The following is a 20,024-nucleotide window of genomic DNA, read 5'->3' on the forward strand; positions in this document are numbered from 1 at the left end:
AGAGGTCGGCCTGAGTGGAAAGGTGAGAGTTTGGGCAGCTGTGCAGACAAAGAAGGCGCCCTTTGCCCTGGGCCTAAATGCTTCTGACACCCCACTGAACGTGCCGGGCTCTGAGGGCCCTGCCCTGGGCCCACTGCTCCCCTGCCCTTTGTTCAGTCACAGCAGAGATGGCCACACCCACTCCCTCAGTGAGGGCAGAGGTCCAACCTCCCTCATCCCCGCCCCCTCTCTGCAGGTTACCATGGACTACAGAGGCTGCATTCTGAGGCCAGGGCGTTCCGAGAATGCCAAGGGCAGACATGATGACCTTAAATGATTTCCTCTTGTGTCAGGTTTGGTAAACTTTAGGAGCTAGGAAATGGTCCACTTTACAGAAATGTTCAAATTTACTGGCATTTCATATATTCTCCACTATAACATTGTCCTGATTCTTTCTGTATATTCTTTACTTATGTTTTTGTTTTCCTTAATCAAAGTGTGTCTTTTCAATCTTTTCAAAGAAGATTCTTTGGACTTACTAAATCACCTCAATTTTATACGTTTTCTGTTGTATTAAGTTCTGCTCATATCTTTATGTATCTTTTTTCTATGTTCTCAGGGTTTATAGTTTTGATCTTCTGATGTCAATTAAAACACTTGGTTATTCATTGTAATAAATATTTTACTTATAAAGATTTGAACTTTTGAAGATTCCAGCTTACTTGTAAGTTTCTATGGGTCAGGTCCTCTCCATTGTTGCTGGCCTAAGGTTTAGTTCACCATATAGCAATGTATATATTGACCTATTTTCCCCTCGACTTTCTGTGATTCCCTACATCTCACCTTTCTTTGCAGACAAGCCATTTGAAATACCCTTAACTTATTTCACAGCCAATAAGTCATTGAAATAATGTGTATTTTTTAGAGAAATCTTCTTATATAATTAGGCAGAAAATCTCACCTGCCATAGTTTTCAAAACAGCATAATTTCACTCTTCTCAATGCTTAATCTGTTGTGTTACACGACCTTTGAGTATTTAGCTTTATCAATGACATGTACTTTAAAAATGTTTTAGAGATCCTACCAGTGTTTGAAAACATCCTTGTTCCTGGTTTCAGTTCCAGTTTTATGTATATTTTCTGCCTTGCACCTGACTATTCCAACAATTGATGGATGGCCTTGGGAATCTAATTCTGGTATTGATAGTTTTTGCTGATTGTCTCCCCTTGTAGCTGATTTCTTCATCATTGTGTAAATTTAGATCATGAGCTCATGTTTAGCTAAACATCTGACCTTGTAAGACGCTTAGGTGTGAACGCTCGTAAGCTTCAGCAGAAAGTCGGCAAAGATTTATTTGTGTCCCACCAATGAGTTGCCCGGGAGAACCCCGTTTTCTACAAGTGTTGGTCCAATACTCCCTCAATAGGCAGGGGACTCCGACAGGGCTGCTTGGCGGCCCCCGATCTGGGGCAGGGGCAGTGGGCGGCCTGTGGCCCAGGCAGAAGCCTCTCTGCATGTGTCCCAGGGACCCATCTGCCTGCGAACTTCGGTCACCTGGCAGGAAGCTATGATGCCCAGACCTATGGTTAGCTGAGCAGCGAGGTGTACTGTGCGGACAGGTTCCACACACACTTCAAGTAAGAGGTCGGCCTGAGTGGAAAGGTGAGAGTTTGGGCAGCTGTGCAGACAAAGAAGGCGCCCTTTGGCCTGGGCCTAAATGCTTGTGACACCCCACTGAACGTGCCGGGCTCTGAGGGCCCTGCCATGGGCCCCCTGCTCCCCTGCCATTTGTTCAGTCACAGCAGAGATGGCCACACCCACTCCCTCAGTGAGGGCAGAGGTCCAACCTCCCTCATCCCCGCCCCCTCTCTGCAGGTTACCATGGACTACAGAGGCTGCATTCTGAGGCCAGGGCGTTCCGAGAATGCCAAGGGCAGACATGATGACCTTAAATGATTTCCTCTTGTGTCAGGTTTGGTAAACTTTAGGAGCTAGGAAATGGTCCACTTTACAGAAATGTTCAAATTTACTGGCATTTCATATATTCTCCACTATAACATTGTCCTGATTCTTTCTGTATATTCTTTACTTATGTTTTTGTTTTCCTTAATCAAAGTGTGTCTTTTCAATCTTTTCAAAGAAGATTCTTTGGACTTACTAAATCACCTCAATTTTATACGTTTTCTGTTGTATTAAGTTCTGCTCATATCTTTATTTATCTTTTTTCTATGTTCTCAGGGTTTATTGTTTTGATCTTCTGATGTCAATTAAAACACTTGGTTATTCATTGTAATAAATATTTTACTTATAAAGATTTGAACTTTTGAAGATTCCAGCTTACTTGTAAGTTTCTAAGGGTCAGGTCCTCTCCATTGTTGCTGGCCTAAGGTTTAGTTCACCATATAGCAATGTATATATTGACCTATTTTCCCCTCGACTTTCTGTGATTCCCTACATCTCACCTTTCTTTGCAGACAAGCCATTTGAAATACCCTTAACTTATTTCACAGCCAATAAGTCATTGAAATAATGTGTATTTTTTAGAGAAATCTTCTTATATAATTAGGCAGAAAATCTCACCTGCCATAGTTTTCAAAACAGCATAATTTCACTCTTCTCAATGCTTAATCTGTTGTATTACACAACCTTTGATTATTTAGCTTTATCAATGACATGTATTTTAAAAATGTTTTAGAGATCCTACCAGTCTTTGAAAACATCCTTGTTCCTTGTTTCAGTTCCAGTTTTATGTATATTTTCTGCCTTGCACCTCACTATTCCAACAATTGATGGATGGCCTTGGGAATCTAATTCTGGTATTGATAGTTTTTGCTGATGGTCTCCCCTTGTAGCTGATTTCTTCAGTATTGTGTAAATTTAGATCATGAGCTCATGTTTAGCTAAACAGCTGACCTTGTAAGACGCTTAGGTGTGAACGCTCGTAAGCTTCAGCAGAAAGTCGGCAAAGATTTATTTGTGTCCCTCCAATGAGTTGCCCGGGAGAACCCCGTTTTCTACAAGTGTTGGTCCAATACTCCCTCAAAAGGCAGGGGACTCCGACCGGTCTGATTTGCGGCCACCGATCTGAGGCAGGGGCAGTGGGCGGCCTGTGGCCCAGGCAGAAGCCTCTCTGCATGTGTCCCAGGGACCCATCTGCCTGCGAACTTCGGTCACCTGGCAGGAAGCTACGATGCCCAGACCTATGGTTAGCTGAGCAGCGAGGTGTACTGTGCGGACAGGTTCCACACACACTTCAAGTAAGAGGTCGGCCTGAGTGGAAAGGTGAGAGTTTGGGCAGCTGTGCAGACAAAGAAGGCGCCCTTTGGCCTGGGCCTAAATGCTTGTGACACCCCACTGGACCTGCCGTGCTCTGAGGGCCCTGCCCTGGGCCCCCTGCTCCCCTGCCCTTTGTTCAGTCACAGCAGAGATGGCCACACCCACTCCCTCAGTGAGGGCAGAGGTCCAACCTCCCTCAGCCCCGCCCCCTCTCTGCAGGTTACCATGGACTACAGAGGCTGCATTCTGAGGCCAGGGCGTTCCGAGAATGCCAAGGGCAGACATGATGACCTTAAATGATTTCCTCTTGTGTCAGGTTTGGTAAACTTTAGGAGCTAGGAAATGGTCCACTTTACAGAAATGTTCAAATTTACTGGCATTTCATATATTCTCCACTATAACATTGTCCTGATTCTTTCTGTATATTCTTTACTTATGTTTTTGTTTTCCTTAATCAAAGTGTGTCTTTTCAATCTTTTCAAAGAAGATTCTTTGGACTTACTAAATCACCTCAATTTTATACGTTTTCTGTTGTATTAAGTTCTGCTCATATCTTTATGTATCTTTTTTCTATGTTCTCAGGGTTTATTGTTTTGATCTTCTGATGTCAATTAAAACACTTGGTTATTCATTTTAATAAATATTTTACTTATGAAATTTTGAACTTTTGAAGATTCCAGCTTACTTGTAAGTTTCTAAGGGTCAGGTCCTCTCCATTGTTGCTGGCCTAAGGTTTAGTTCACCATATAGCAATGTATATATTGACCTATTTTCCCCTCGACTTTCTGTGATTCCCTACATCTCACCTTTCTTTGCAGACAAGCTATTTGAAATACCCTTAACTTATTTCACAGCCAATAAGTCATTGAAATAATGTGTATTTTTTAGAGAAATCTTCTTATATAATTAGGCAGAAAATCTCACCTGCCATACTTTTCAAAACAGCATAATTTCACTCTTCTCAATGCTTAATCTGTTGTATTACACAACCTTTGAGTATTTAGCATTATCAATGACATGTACTTTAAAAATGTTTTAGAGATCCTACCAGTCTTTGAAAACATCCTTGTTGCTTGTTTCAGTTCCAGTTTTATGTATATTTTCTGCCTTGCACCTGACTATTCCAACAATTGATGGATGGCCTTGGGAATCTAATTCTGGTATTGATAGTTTTTGCTGATTGTCTCCCCTTGTAGCTGATTTCTTCATTAATGTGTAAATTTAGATCATGAGCTCATGTTTAGCTAAACAGCTGACCTTGTAAGACGCTTAGGTGTGAACGCTCATACGCTTCAGCAAAAAGTCGGCAAAGATTTATTTGTGTCCCTCCAATGAGTTGCCCGGGAGAACGCCGTTTAATACAAGTGTTGGTCCAATACTCCCTCAATAGGCAGGGGACTCCGACAGGGCTGCTTGGCGGCCCCCGATCTGGGGCAGGGGCAGTGGGCGGCCTGTGGCCCAGGCAGAAGCCTCTCTGCATGTGTCCCAGGGACCCATCTGCCTGCGAACTTCGGTCACCTGGCAGGAAGCTACGATGCCCAGACCTATGGTTAGCTGAGCAGCGAGGTGTACTGTGCGGACAGGTTCCACACACACTTCAAGTAAGAGGTCGGCCTGAGTGGAAAGGTGAGAGTTTGGGCAGCTGTGCAGACAAAGAAGGCGCCCTTTGGCCTGGGCCTAAATGCTTGTGACACCCCACTGGACCTGCCGGGCTCTGAGGGCCCTGCCCTGGGCCCCCTGCTCCCCTGCCCTTTGTTCAGTCACAGCAGAGATGGCCACACCCACTCCCTCAGTGAGGGCAGAGGTCCAACCTCCCTCAGCCCCGCCCCCTCTCTGCAGGTTACCATGGACTACAGAGGCTGCATTCTGAGGCCAGGGCGTTCCGAGAATGCCAAGGGCAGACATGATGACTTTAAATGATTTCCTCTTGTGTCAGGTTTGGTAAACTTTAGGAGCTAGGAAATGGTCCACTTTACAGAAATGTTCAAATTTACTGGCATTTCATATATTCTCCACTATAACATTGTCCTGATTCTTTCTGTATATTCTTTACTTATGTTTTTGTTTTCCTTAATCAAAGTGTGTCTTTTCAATCTTTTCAAAGAAGATTCTTTGGACTTACTAAATCACCTCAATTTTATACGTTTTCTGTTGTATTAAGTTCTGCTCATATCTTTATGTATCTTTTTTCTATGTTCTCAGGGTTTATAGTTTTGATCTTCTGATGTAAATTAAAACAGTTGGTTATTCATTTTAATAAATATTTTACTTATAAAGATTTGAACTTTTGAAGATTCCAGCTTACTTGTAAGTTTCTAAGGGTCAGGTCCTCTCCATTGTTGCTGGCCTAAGGTTTAGTTCACCATATAGCAATGTATATATTGACCTATTTTCCCCTCGACTTTCTGTGATTCCCTACATCTCACCTTTCTTTGCAGACAAGCCATTTGAAATACCCTTAACTTATTTCACAGCCAATAAGTCATTGAAATAATGTGTATTTTTTAGAGAAATCTTCTTATATAATTAGGCAGAAAATCTCACCTGCCATAGTTTTCAAAACAGCATAATTTCACTCTTCTCAATGCTTAATCTGTTGTATTACACAACCTTTGAGTATTTAGCTTTATCAATGACATGTACTTTAAAAATGTTTTAGAGATCCTACCAGTCTTTGAAAACATCCTTGTTCCTGGTTTCAGTTCCAGTTTTATGTATATTTTCTGCCTTGCACCTGACTATTCCAACAATTGATGGATGGCCTTGGGAATCTAATTCTGGTATTGATAGTTTTTGCTGATTGTCTCCCCTTGTAGCTGATTTCTTCATTATTGTGTAAATTTAGATCATGAGCTCATGTTTAGCTAAACAGCTAACCTTGTAAGACGCTTAGTTGTGAACGCTCGTAAGCTTCAGCAGAAAGTCGGCAAAGATTTATTTGTGTCCCTCCAATGAGTTGCCCGGGAGAACCCCGTTTTCTACAAGTGTTGGTCCAATACTCCCTCAATAGGCAGGGGACTCCGACAGGGCTGCTTGGCGGCCCCCGATCTGGGGCAGGGGCAGTGGGCGGCCTGTGGCCCAGGCAGAAACCTCTCTGCATGTGTCACAGGGACCCATCTGCCTGCGAACTTCGGTCACCTGGCAGGAAGCTATGATGCCCAGACCTATGGTTAGCTGAGCAGCGAGGTGTACTGTGCGGACAGGTTCCACACACACTTCAAGTAAGAGGTCAGCCTGAGTGGAAAGGTGAGAGTTTGGGCAGCTATGCAGACAAAGAAGGCGCCCTTTGCCCTGGGCCTAAATGCTTGCGACACCCCACTGGACCTGCCGGGCTCTGAGGGCCCTGCCCTGGGCCCCCTGCTCCCCTGCCCTTTGTTCAGTCACAGCAGAGATGGCCACACCCACTCCCTCAGTGAGGGCAGAGGTCCAACCTCCCTCAGCCCCGCCCCCTCTCCGCAGGTTACCGTGGACTACAGAGGCTGCATTCTGAGGCCAGGGCGTTCCGAGAATGCCAAGGGCAGACATGATGACCTTAAATGATTTCCTCTTGTGTCAGGTTTGGTAAACTTTAGGAGCTAGGAAATGGTCCACTTTACAGAAATGTTCAAATTTACAGGCATTTCATATATTCTCCACTATAACATTGTCCTGATTCTTTCTGTATATTCTTTACTTATGTTTTTGTTTTCCTTAATCAAAGTGTGTCTTTTCAATCTTTTCAAAGAAGATTCTTTGGACTTACTAAATCACCTCAATTTTATACGTTTTCTGTTGTATTAAGTTCTGCTCATATCTTTATTTATCTTTTTTCTATGTTCTCAGGGTTTATTGTTTTGATCTTCTGATGTCAATTAAAACACTTGGTTATTCATTTTAATAAATATTTTACTTATAAAGATTTGAACTTTTGAAGATTCCAGCTTACTTGTAAGTTTCTAAGGGTCAGGTCCTCTCCATTGTTGCTGGCCTAAGGTTTAGTTCACCATATAGCAATGTATATATTGACCTATTTTCCCCTCGACTTTCTGTGATTCCCTACATCTCACCTTTCTTTGCAGACAAGCTATTTGAAATACCCTTAACTTATTTCACAGCCAATAAGTCATTGAAATAATGTGTATTTTTTAGAGAAATCTTCTTATATAATTAGGCAGAAAATCTCACCTGCCATAGTTTTCAAAACAGCATAATTTCACTCTTCTCAATGCTTAATCTGTTGTATTACACAACCTTTGAGTATTTAGCTTTATCAATGACATGTACTTTAAAAATGTTTTAGAGATCCTACCAGTCTTTGAAAACATCCTTGTTCCTGGTTTCAGTTCCAGTTTTATGTATATTTTCTGCCTTGCACCTGACTATTCCAACAATTGATGGATGGCCTTGGGAATCTAATTCTGGTATTGAGAGTTTTTGCTGATTGTCTCCCCTTGTAGCTGATTTCTTCATTATTGTGTAAATTTAGATCATGAGCTCATGTTTAGCTAAACAGCTGACCTTGTAAGACGCTTAGGTCTGAACGCTCGTAAGCTTCAGCAGAAAGTCGGCAAAGATTTATTTGTGTCCCTCCAATGAGTTGCCCGGGAGAACCCCGTTTTCTACAAGTGTTGGTCCAATACTCCCTCAATAGGCAGGGGACTCCGACAGGGCTGATTGGCGGCCCCTGATCAGGGGCAGGGGCAGTGGGCGGCCTGTGGCCCAGGCAGAAGCCTCTCTGCATGTGTCCCAGGGACCCATCTGCCTGCGAACTTCGGTCACCTGGCAGGAAGCTATGATGCACAGACCTATGTTTAGCTGAGCAGCGAGGTGTACTGTGCGGACAGGTTCCACACACACTTCAAGTAAGAGGTCGGCCTGAGTGGAAAGGTGAGAGTTTGGGCAGCTGTGCAGACAAAGAAGGCGCCCTTTGGCCTGGGCCTAAATGCTTGTGACACCCCACTGGACCTGCCGGGCTCTGAGGGCCCTGCCCTGGGCCCGCTGCTCCCCTGACCTTTGTTCAGTCACAGCAGAGATGGCCACACCCACTCCCTCAGTGAGGGCAGAGTTCCAACCTCCCTCAGCCCCGCCCCATCTCCGCAGGTTACCATGGACTACAGAGGCTGCATTCTGAGGCCAGGGCGTTCCGAGAATGCCAAGGGCAGACATGATGACCTTAAATGATTTCCTCTTGTGTCAGTTTTGGTAAACTTTAGGAGCTAGGAAATGGTCCACTTTACAGAAATGTTCAAATTTACTGGCATTTCATATATTCTCCACTATAACATTGTCCTGATTCTTTCTGTATATTCTTTACTTATGTTTTTGTTTTCCTTAATCAAAATGTGTCTTTTCAATCTTTTCAAAGAAGATTCTTTGGACTTACTAAATCACCTCAATTTTATACGTTTTCTGTTGTATTAAGTTCTGCTCATATCTTTATGTATCTTTTTTCTATGTTCTCAGGGTTTATTGTTTTGATCTTCTGATGTCAGTTAAAACACTTGGTTATTCATTTTAATAAATATTTTACTTATAAAGATTTGAACTTTTGAAGATTCCAGCTTACTTGTAAGTTTCTAAGGGTCAGGTCCTCTCCATTGTTGCTGGCCTAAGACTTAGTTCACCATATAGCAATGTATATATTGACCTAATTTCCCCTCGACTTTCTGTGATTCCCTACATCTCACCTTTCTTTGCAGACAAGCCATTTGAAATACCCTTAACTTATTTCACAGCCAATAAGTCATTGAAATAATGTGTATTTTTTAGAGAAATCTTCTTATATAATTAGGCAGAAAATCTCACCTGCCATAGTTTTCAAAACAGCATAATTTCACTCTTCTCAATGCTTAATCTGTTGTATTACACAACCTTTGAGTATTTAGCTTTATCAATGACATGTATTTTAAAAATGTTTTAGAGATCCTACCAGTCTTTGAAAACATCCTTGTTCCTTGTTTCAGTTCCAGTTTTATGTATATTTTCTGCCTTGCACCTGACTATTCCAACAATTGATGGATGGCCTTGGGAATCTAATTCTGGTATTGATAGTTTTTGCTGATTGTCTCCCCTTGTAGCTGATTTCTTCATTATTGTGTAAATTTAGATCATGAGCTCATGTTTAGCTAAACAGCTGACCTTGTAAGACGCTTAGGTGTGAACGCTCGTAAGCTTCAGCAGAAAGTCGGCAAAGATTTATTTGTGTCCCTCCAATGAGTTGCCCGGGAGAACCCCGTTTTCTACAAGTGTTGGTCCAATACTCCCTCAAAAGGCAGGGGACTCCGACCGGTCTGATTTGCGGCCCCCGATCTGAGGCAGGGGCAGTGGGCGGCCTGTGGCCCAGGCAGAAGCCTCTCTGCATGTGTCCCAGGGACCCATCTGCCTGCGAACTTCGGTCACCTGGCAGGAAGCTACGATGCCCAGACCTATGGTTAGCTGAGCAGCGAGGTGTACTGTGCGGACAGGTTCCACACACACTTCAAGTAAGAGGTCGGCCTGAGTGGAAAGGTGAGAGTTTGGGCAGCTGTGCAGACAAAAAAGGCGCCATTTGCCCTGGGCCTAAATGCTTGTGACACCCCACTGGACCTGCCGGGCTCTGAGGGCACTGCCCTGGGCCCCCTGCTCCCCTGCCCTTTGTTCAGTCACAGCAGATATGGCCACACCCACTCCCTCAGTGAGGGCCGAGTTCCAACCTCCCTCAGCCCCGCCCCCTCTCCGCAGGTTACCATGGACTACAGAGGCAGCATTCTGAGGCCAGTGCGTTCCGAGAATGCCAAGGGCAGACATGATGTCCTTAAATGATTTCCTCTTGTGTCAGGTTTGGTAAACTTCAGGAGCTAGGAAATGGTCCACTTTACAGAAATGTTCAAATTTACTGGCATTTCATATATTCTCTACTATAACATTGTCCTGATTCTTTCTGTATATTCTTTACTTATGTTTTTGTTTTCCTTAATCACAGTGTGTCTTTTCAATCTTTTCAAAGAAGATTCTTTGGACTTACTAAATCACCTCAATTTTATACGTTTTCTGTTGTATTAAGTTCTGCTCATATCTTTATTTATCTTTTTTCTATGTTCTCAGGGTTTATTGTTTTGATCTTCTGATGTCAATTAAAACACTTGGTTTTTCATTTTAATAAATATTTTACTTATAAAGATTTGAACTTTTGAAGATTCCAGCTTACTTGTAAGTTTCTAAGGGTCAGGTCCTCTCCATTGTTTCTGGCCTAAGGTTTAGTTCACCATATAGCAATGTATATATTGACCTATTTTCCCCTCGACTTTCTGTGATTCCCTACATCTCACCTTTCTTTGCAGACAAGCCATTTGAAATACCCTTAACTTATTTCACAGCCAATAAGTCATTGAAATAATGTGTATTTTTTAGAGAAATCTTCTTCTATAATTAGGCAGAAAATCTCACCTGCCATAGTTTTCAAAACAGCATAATTTCACTCTTCTCAATGCTTAATCTGTTGTATTACACAACCTTTGAGTATTTAGCATTATCAATGACATGTACTTTAAAAATGTTTTAGAGATCCTACCAGTCTTTGAAAACATCCTTGTTGCTTTTTCAGTTCCAGTTTTATGTATATTTTCTGCCTTGCACCTGACTATTCCAACAATTGATGGATGGCCTTGGGAATCTAATTCTGGTATTGATAGTTTTTGCTGATTGTCTCCCCTTGTAGCTGATTTCTTCATTATTGTGTAAATTTAGATCATGAGCTCATGTTTAGCCAAACAGCTGACCTTGTAAGACGCTTAGGTCTGAACGCTCATAAGCTTCAGCAGAAAGTCGGCAAAGATTTATTTGTGTCCCTCCAATGAGTTGCCCGGGAGAACCCCGTTTTCTACAAGTGTTGGTCCAATACTCCCTCAATAGGCAGGGGACTCCGACAGGGCTGCTTGGCGGCCCCCGATCTGGGGCAGGGGCAGTGGGCGGCCTGTGGCCCAGGCAGAAGCCTCTCTGCATGTGTCCCAGGGACCCATCTGCCTGCGAACTTCGGTCACCTGGCAGGAAGCTACGATGCCCAGACCTATGGTTAGCTGAGCAGCGAGGTGTACTGTGCGGATAGGTTCCACACACACTTCAAGTAAGAGGTCGGCCTGAGTGGAAAGGTGAGAGTTTGGGCAGCTGTGCAGACAAAGAAGGCGCCCTTTGCCCTGGGCCTAAATGCTTGTGACACCCCACTGGACCTGCCGGGCTCTGAGGGCCCTGCCCTGGGCCCCCTGCTCCCCTGCCCTTTGTTCAGTCACAGCAGAGATGGCCACACCCACTCCCTCAGTGAGGGCAGTGTTCCAACCTCCCTCAGCCCCGCCCCCTCTCCGCAGGTTACCATGGACTACAGAGGCTGCATCCGGAGGCCAGGGTGTTCCGAGAATGCCAAGGGCAGACATGATGACCTTAAATAATTTCCTCTTGTGTCAGGTTTGGTAAACTTTAGGAGCTAGGAAATGGTCCACTTTACAGAAATGTTCAAATTTACTGGCATTTCTTATATTCTCTGCTATAACATTGTCCTGATTCTTTCTGTATATTCTTTACTTATGTTTTTGTTTTCCTTAATCAAAGTGTGTCTTTTCAATCTTTTCAAAGAAGATTCTTTGGACTTACTAAATCACCTCAATTTTATACGTTTTCTGTTGTATTAAGTTCTGCTCATATCTTTATGTATCTTTTTTCTATGTTCTCAGGGTTTATAGTTTTGATCTTCTGATGTAAATTAAAACAGTTGGTTATTCATTTTAATAAATATTTTACTTATAAAGATTTGAACTTTTGAAGATTCCAGCTTACTTGTAAGTTTCTAAGGGTCAGGTCCTCTCCATTGTTGCTGGCCTAAGGTTTAGTTCACCATATAGCAATGTATATATTGACCTATTTTCCCCTCGACTTTCTGTGATTCCCTACATCTCACCTTTCTTTGCAGACAAGCCATTTGAAATACCCTTAACTTATTTCACAGCCAATAAGTCATTGAAATAATGTGTATTTTTTAGAGAAATCTTCTTATATAATTAGGCAGAAAATCTCACCTGCCATAGTTTTCAAAACAGCATAATTTCACTCTTCTCAATGCTTAATCTGTTGTATTACACAACCTTTGAGTATTTAGCTTTATCAATGACATGTACTTTAAAAATGTTTTAGAGATCCTACCAGTCTTTGAAAACATCCTTGTTCCTGGTTTCAGTTCCAGTTTTATGTATATTTTCTGCCTTGCACCTGACTATTCCAACAATTGATGGATGGCCTTGGGAATCTAATTCTGGTATTGAGAGTTTTTGCTGATTGTCTCCCCTTGTAGCTGATTTCTTCATTATTGTGTAAATTTAGATCATGAGCTCATGTTTAGCTAAACAGCTGACCTTGTAAGACGCTTAGGTCTGAACGCTCGTAAGCTTCAGCAGAAAGTCGGCAAAGATTTATTTGTGTCCCTCCAATGAGTTGCCCGGGAGAACCCCGTTTTCTACAAGTGTTGGTCCAATACTCCCTCAATAGGCAGGGGACTCCGACAGGGCTGATTGGCGGCCCCTGATCAGGGGCAGGGGCAGTGGGCGGCCTGTGGCCCAGGCAGAAGCCTCTCTGCATGTGTCCCAGGGACCCATCTGCCTGCGAACTTCGGTCACCTGGCAGGAAGCTATGATGCCCAGACCTATGTTTAGCTGAGCAGCGAGGTGTACTGTGCGGACAGGTTCCACACACACTTCAAGTAAGAGGTCGGCCTGAGTGGAAAGGTGAGAGTTTGGGCAGCTGTGCAGACAAAGAAGGCGCCCTTTGGCCTGGGCCTAAATGCTTGTGACACCCCACTGGACCTGCCGGGCTCTGAGGGCCCTGCCCTGGGCCCGCTGCTCCCCTGACCTTTGTTCAGTCACAGCAGAGATGGCCACACCCACTCCCTCAGTGAGGGCAGAGTTCCAACCTCCCTCAGCCCCGCCCCATCTCCGCAGGTTACCATGGACTACAGAGGCTGCATTCTGAGGCCAGGGCGTTCCGAGAATGCCAAGGGCAGACATGATGACCTTAAATGATTTCCTCTTGTGTCAGGTTTGGTAAACTTTAGGAGCTAGGAAATGGTCCACTTTACAGAAATGTTCAAATTTACTGGCATTTCATATATTCTCCACTATAACATTGTCCTGATTCTTTCTGTATATTCTTTACTTATGTTTTTGTTTTCCTTAATCAAAATGTGTCTTTTCAATCTTTTCAAAGAAGATTCTTTGGACTTACTAAATCACCTCAATTTTATACGTTTTCTGTTGTATTAAGTTCTGCTCATATCTTTATGTATCTTTTTTCTATGTTCTCAGGGTTTATTGTTTTGATCTTCTGATGTCAATTAAAACACTTGGTTATTCATTGTAATAAATATTTTACTTATAAAGATTTGAACTTTTGAAGATTCCAGCTTACTTGTAAGTTTCTAAGGGTCAGGTCCTCTCCATTGTTGCTGGCCTAAGACTTAGTTCACCATATAACAATGTATATATTGACCTAATTTCCCCTCGACTTTCTGTGATTCCCTACATCTCACCTTTTTTGCAGACAAGCCATTTGAAATACCCTTAACTTATTTCACAGCCAATAAGTCATTGAAATAATGTGTATTTTTTAGAGAAATCTTCTTATATAATTAGGCAGAAAATCTCACCTGCCATAGTTTTCAAAACAGCATAATTTCACTCTTCTCAATGCTTAATCTGTTGTATTACACAACCTTTGAGTATTTAGCTTTATCAATGACATGTATTTTAAAAATGTTTTAGAGATCCTACCAGTCTTTGAAAACATCCTTGTTCCTTGTTTCAGTTCCAGTTTTATGTATATTTTCTGCCTTGCACCTGACTATTCCAACAATTGATGGATGGCCTTGGGAATGTAATTCTGGTATTGATAGTTTTTGCTGATTGTCTCCCCTTGTAGCTGATTTCTTCATTATTGGGTAAATTTAGATCATGAGCTCATGTTTAGCTAAACAGCTGACCTTGTAAGACGCTTAGGTGTGAACGCTCGTAAGCTTCAGCAGAAAGTCGGCAAAGATTTATTTGTGTCCCTCCAATGAGTTGCCCGGGAGAACCCCGTTTTCTACAAGTGTTGGTCCAATACTCCCTCAAAAGGCAGGGGACTCCGACCGGTCTGATTTGCGGCCCCCGATCTGAGGCAGGGGCAGTGGGCGGCCTGTGGCCCAGGCAGAAGCCTCTCTGCATGGGTCCCAGGGACCCATCTGCCTGCGAACTTCGGTCACCTGGCAGGAAGCTACGATGCCCAGACCTATGGTTAGCTGAGCAGCGAGGTGTACTGTGCGGAGAGGTTCCACACACACTTCAAGTAAGAGGTCGGCCTGAGTGGAAAGGTGAGAGTTTGGGCAGCTGTGCAGACAAAAAAGGCGCCCTTTGCCCTGGGCCTAAATGCTTGTGACACCCCACTGGACCTGCCGGGCTCTGAGGGCACTGCCCTGGGCCCCCTGCTCCCCTGCCCTTTGTTCAGTCACAGCAGATATGGCCACACCCACTCCCTCAGTGAGGGCCGAGTTCCAACCTCCCTCAGCCCCGCCCCCTCTCCGCAGGTTACCATGGACTACAGAGGCTGCATTCTGAGGCCAGTGCGTTCTGAGAATGACAAGGGCAGACATGATGACCTTAAATGATTTCCTCTTGTGTCAGGTTTGGTAAACTTCAGGAGCTAGGAAATGGTCCACTTTACAGAAATGTTCAAATTTACTGGCATTTCATATATTCTCTACTATAACATTGTCCTGATTCTTTCTGTATATTCTTTACTTATGTTTTTGTTTTCCTTAATCACAGTGTGTCTTTTCAATATTTTCAAAGAAGATTCTTTGGACTTACTAAATCACCTCAATTTTATACGTTTTCTGTTGTATTAAGTTCTGCTCATATCTTTATTTATCTTTTTTCTATGTTCTCAGGGTTTATAGTTTTGTTCTTCTGATGTCAATTAAAACACTTGGTTATTCATTTTAATAAATATTTTACTTATAAAGATTTGAACTTTTGAAGATTCCAGCTTACATGTAAGTTTCTAAGGGTCAGGTCCTCTCCATTGTTGCTGGCCTAAGGTTTAGTTCACCATATAGCAATGTATATATTGACCTATTTTCCCCTCGACTTTCTGTGATTCCCTACATCTCACATTTCTTTGCAGACAAGCCATTTGAAATACCCTTAACTTATTTCACAGCCAATAAGTCATTGAAATAATGTGTATTTTTTAGAGAAATCTTCTTCTATAATTAGGCAGAAAATCTCACCTGCCATAGTTTTCAAAACAGCATAATTTCACTCTTCTCAGTGCTTAATCTGTTGTATTACACAACCTTTGAGTATTTAGCTTTATCAATGACATGTACTTTAAAAAGGTTTTAGAGATCCTACCAGTGTTTGAAAACATCCTTGTTCCTGGTTTTAGTTCCAGTTTTATGTATATATTCTGCCTTGCACCTGACTATTCCAACAATTGATGGATGGCCTTGGGAATCTAATTCTGGTATTGATAGTTTTTGCTGATTGTCTCCCCTTGTAGCTGATTTCTTCATTATTGTGTAAATTTAGATCATGAGCTCATGTTTAGCTAAACAGCTGACCTTGTAAGACGCTTAGGTGTGAACGCTCGTAAGCTTCAGCAGAAAGTCGGCAAAGATTTATTTGTGTCCCTCCAATGAGTTGCCCGGGAGAACCCCGTTTTCTACAAGTGTTGGTCCAATACTCCCTCAATAGGCAGGGGACTCCGACAGGGCTGCTTGGCGGCCCCCGATCTGGGGCAGGGGCAGTGGGCGGCCTGTGGCCCAGGCAGAAGCCTCTCTGCATGTGTCCCAGGGACCCATCTGCCTGCGAACTTCGGTCACCTGGCAGGAAGCTACGATGCCCAGACCTATGGTTAGCTGTGCAGCGAGGTTTACTGTGAGGACAGGTTCCACACACACTTCAAGTAAGAGGTCGGCCTGAGTGGAAAGGTGAGAGTTTGGGCAGCTGTGCAGACAAAGAAGGCGCCCTTTGGCCTGGGCCTAAATGCTTGTGACACCCCACTGGACCTGCCGTGCTCTGAGGGCCCTGCCCTGGGCCCCCTGCTCCCCTGCCCTTTGTTCAGTGACAGCAGAGATGGCCACACCCACTCCTTCAGTGAGGGCAGAGTTCCAACCAACCTCAGCCCCGCCCCCTCTCCGCAGGTTACCATGGACAACAGAGGCTGCATCCTGAGGCCAGGGCGTTCCGAGAATGCCAAGGGCAGACATGATGACCTTAAATGATTTCCTCTTGTGTCAGGTTTGGTAAACTTTAGGAGCTAGGAAATGGTCCACTTTACAGAAATGTTCAAATTTACTGGCATTTCTTATATTCTCTGCTATAACATTGTCCTGATTCTTTCTGTATATTCTTTACTTATGTTTTTGTTTTCCTTAATCAAAGTGTGTCTTTTCAATCTTTTCAAAGAAGATTCTTTGGACTTACTAAATCACCTCAATTTTATACGTTTTCTGTTGTATTAAGTTCTGCTCATATCTTTATGTATCTTTTTTCTATGTTCTCAGGGTTTATTGTTTTGATCTTCTGATGTCAATTAAAACACTTGGTTATTCATTGTAATAAATATTTTACTTATAAAGATTTGAACTTTTGAAGATTCCAGCTTACTTGTAAGTTTCTAAGGGTCAGGTCCTCTCCATTGTTGTTGGCCTAAGGTTTAGTTCACCATATAGCAATGTATATATTGACCTATTTTCCCCTCGACTTTCTGTGATTCCCTACATCTCACCTTTCTTTGCAGACAAGCCATTTGAAATACCCTTAACTTATTTCACAGCCAATAAGTCATTGAAATAATGTGTATTTTTTAGAGAAATCTTCTTATATAATTAGGCAGAAAATCTCACCTGCCATAGTTTTCAAAACAGCATAATTTCACTCTTCTCAATGCTTAATCTGTTGTATTACACAACCTTTGAGTATTTAGCTTTATCAATGACATGTACTTTAAAAATGTTTTAGAGATCCTACCAGTCTTTGAAAACATCCTTGTTCCTGGTTTCAGTTCCAGTTTTATGTATATTTTCTGCCTTGCACCTGACTATTCCAACAATTGATGGATGGCCTTGGGAATCTAATTCTGGTATTGATAGTTTTTGCTGATTGTCTCCCCTTGTAGCTGATTTCTTCATTATTGTGTAAATTTAGATCATGAGCTCATGTTTAGCTAAACAGCTGACCTTGTAAGACGCTTAGGTGTGAACGCCCATAAGCTTCAGCAGAAAGTCGGCAAAGATTTATTTGTGTCCCTCCAATGAGTTGCCCGGGAGAACCCCGTTTTCTACAAGTGTTGGTCCAGTACTCCCTCAATAGGCAGGGGACTCCGACAGGGCTGCTTGGCGGCCCCCGATCTGGGGCAGGGGCAGTGGGCGGCCTGTGGCCCAGGCAGAAGCCTCTCTGCATGTGTCCCAGGGTCCCATCTGCCTGCGAACTTCGGTCACCTGGCAGGAAGCTATGATGCCCAGACCTATGGTTAGCTGAGCAGCGAGGTGTACTGTGCGGACAGGTTCCACACACTTCAAGTAAGAGGTCGGCCTGAGTGGAAAGGTGAGAGTTTGGGCAGCTGTGCAGACAAAGAAGGCTCCTTTTGGCCTGGGCCTAAATGCTTGTGACACCCCACTGGACCTGCCGGGCTCTGAGGGCCCTGCCCTGGGCCCCCTGCTCCCCTGCCCTTTGTTCAGTCACAGCAGAGATGCCGACACCCACTCCCTCAGTGGGGGCAGAGTTCCAACCTCCCTCAGACCCGCCCCCTCTCCGCAGGTTACCATGGACTACAGAGGCTACATTCTGAGGCCAGGGCGTTCCGAGAATGCCAAGGGCAGACATGATGACCTTAAATGATTTCCTCTTGTGTCACGTTTGGTAAACTTTAGGAGCTAGGAAATGGTCCACTTTACAGAAATGTTCAAATTTACTGGCATTTCATATATTCTCTACTATAACATTGTCCTGATTCTTTCTGTATATTCTTTACTTATGTTTTTGTTTTCCTTAATCAAAGTGTGTCTTTTCAATCTTTTCAAAGAAGATTCTTTGGACTTACTAAATCACCTCAATTTTATACGTTTTCTGTTGTATTAAGTTCTGCTCATATCTTTATTTATCTTTTTTCTATGTTCTCAGGGTTTATTGTTTTGATCTTCTGATGTCAATTAAAACACTTGGTTATTCATTATAATAAATATTTTACTTATAAAGATTTGAACTTTTGAAGATTCCAGCTTACTTGTAAGTTTCTAAGGGTCAGGTCCTCTCCATTGTTGCTGGCCTAAGGTTTAGTTCACCATATAGCAATGTATATATTGACCTATTTTCCCCTCGACTTTCTGTGATTCCCTACATCTCACCTTTCTTTGCAGACAAGCCATTTGAATTACCCTTAACTTATTTCACAGCCAGTAAGTCATTGAAATAATTTGTACTTTTTAGAGAAATCTTCTTATATAATTGGGCAGAAAATCTCACCTGCCATAGTTTTCAAAACACCATAATTTCACTCTTCTCAATGCTTAATCTGTTGTATTACACAACCTTTGAGTATTTAGCTTTATCAATGGCATGTACTTTAAAAATGTTTTAGAGATCCTACCAGTCTTTGAAAACATCCTTGTTCCTGGTTTCAGTTCCAGTTTTATGTATATTTTCTGCCTTGCACCTGACTATTCCAACAATTGATGGATGGCCTTGGGAATCTAATTCTGGTATTTATAGTTTTTGCTGATTGTCTCCCCTTGTAGCTGATTTCTTCATTATTTTGTAAATTTAGATCATGAGCTCATGTTTAGCTAAACAGCTGACGTTGTAAGACGCTTAGGTGTGAACGCCCATAAGCTTCAGCAGAAAGTCGGCAAAGATTTATTTGTGTCCCTCCAATGAGTTGCCCGGGAGGACCCCGTTTTCTACAAGTGTTGGTCCAATACTCCGTCAATAGGCAGGGGACTCCGACAGGGCTGCTTGGCGGCCCCCGATCTGGGGCAGGGGCAGTGTGCGGCCTGTGGCCCAGGCAGAAGCCTCTCTGCATGTGTCCCAGGGACCCATCTGCGTGCGAACTTCGGTCACCTGGCAGGAAGCTACGATGCCCAGACCTTTGGTTAGGTGTGCAGCGAGGTGTACTTCGCGGACAGGTTCCACACACACTTCAAGTAAGAGGTCGGCCTGAGTGGAAAGGTGAGAGTTTGGGCAGCTGTGCAGACAAAGAAGGCTCCCTTTGGCCTGGGCCTAAATGCTTGTGACACCCCACTGGACCTGCCGGGCTCTGAGGGCCCTGCCCTGGGCCCCCTGCTCCCCTGCCCTTTGTTCAGTCACAGCAGAGATGGCCACACCCACTCCCTCAGTGAGGGCAGTGTTCCAACCTCCCTCAGCCCCGACCCTTCTCCGCAGGTTACCATGGACTACAGATGCTGCATCCGGAGGCCAGGGTGTTCCGAGAATGCCAAGGGCAGACATGATGACCTTAAATGATTTCCTCTTGTGTCAGGTTTGGTAAACTTTAGGAGCTAGGAAATGGTCCACTTTACAGAAATATTCAAGTTTACTGGCATTTCTTATATTCTCTGCTATAACATTGTCCTGATTCTTTCTGTATATTCTTTACTTATGTTTTTGTTTTCCTTAAGCAAAGTGTGTCTTTTCAATCTTTTCAAAGAAGATTCTTTGGACTTACTAAATCACCTCAATTTTATACGTTTTCTGTTGTATTAAGTTCTGCTCATATCTTTATGTATCTTTTTTCT

Source organism: Mesoplodon mirus (assembly GCF_964341445.2).
Source record: "Mesoplodon mirus genome assembly, chromosome: 1".
NCBI classification, from domain to species: Eukaryota; Metazoa; Chordata; class Mammalia; order Artiodactyla; family Ziphiidae; genus Mesoplodon; species Mesoplodon mirus.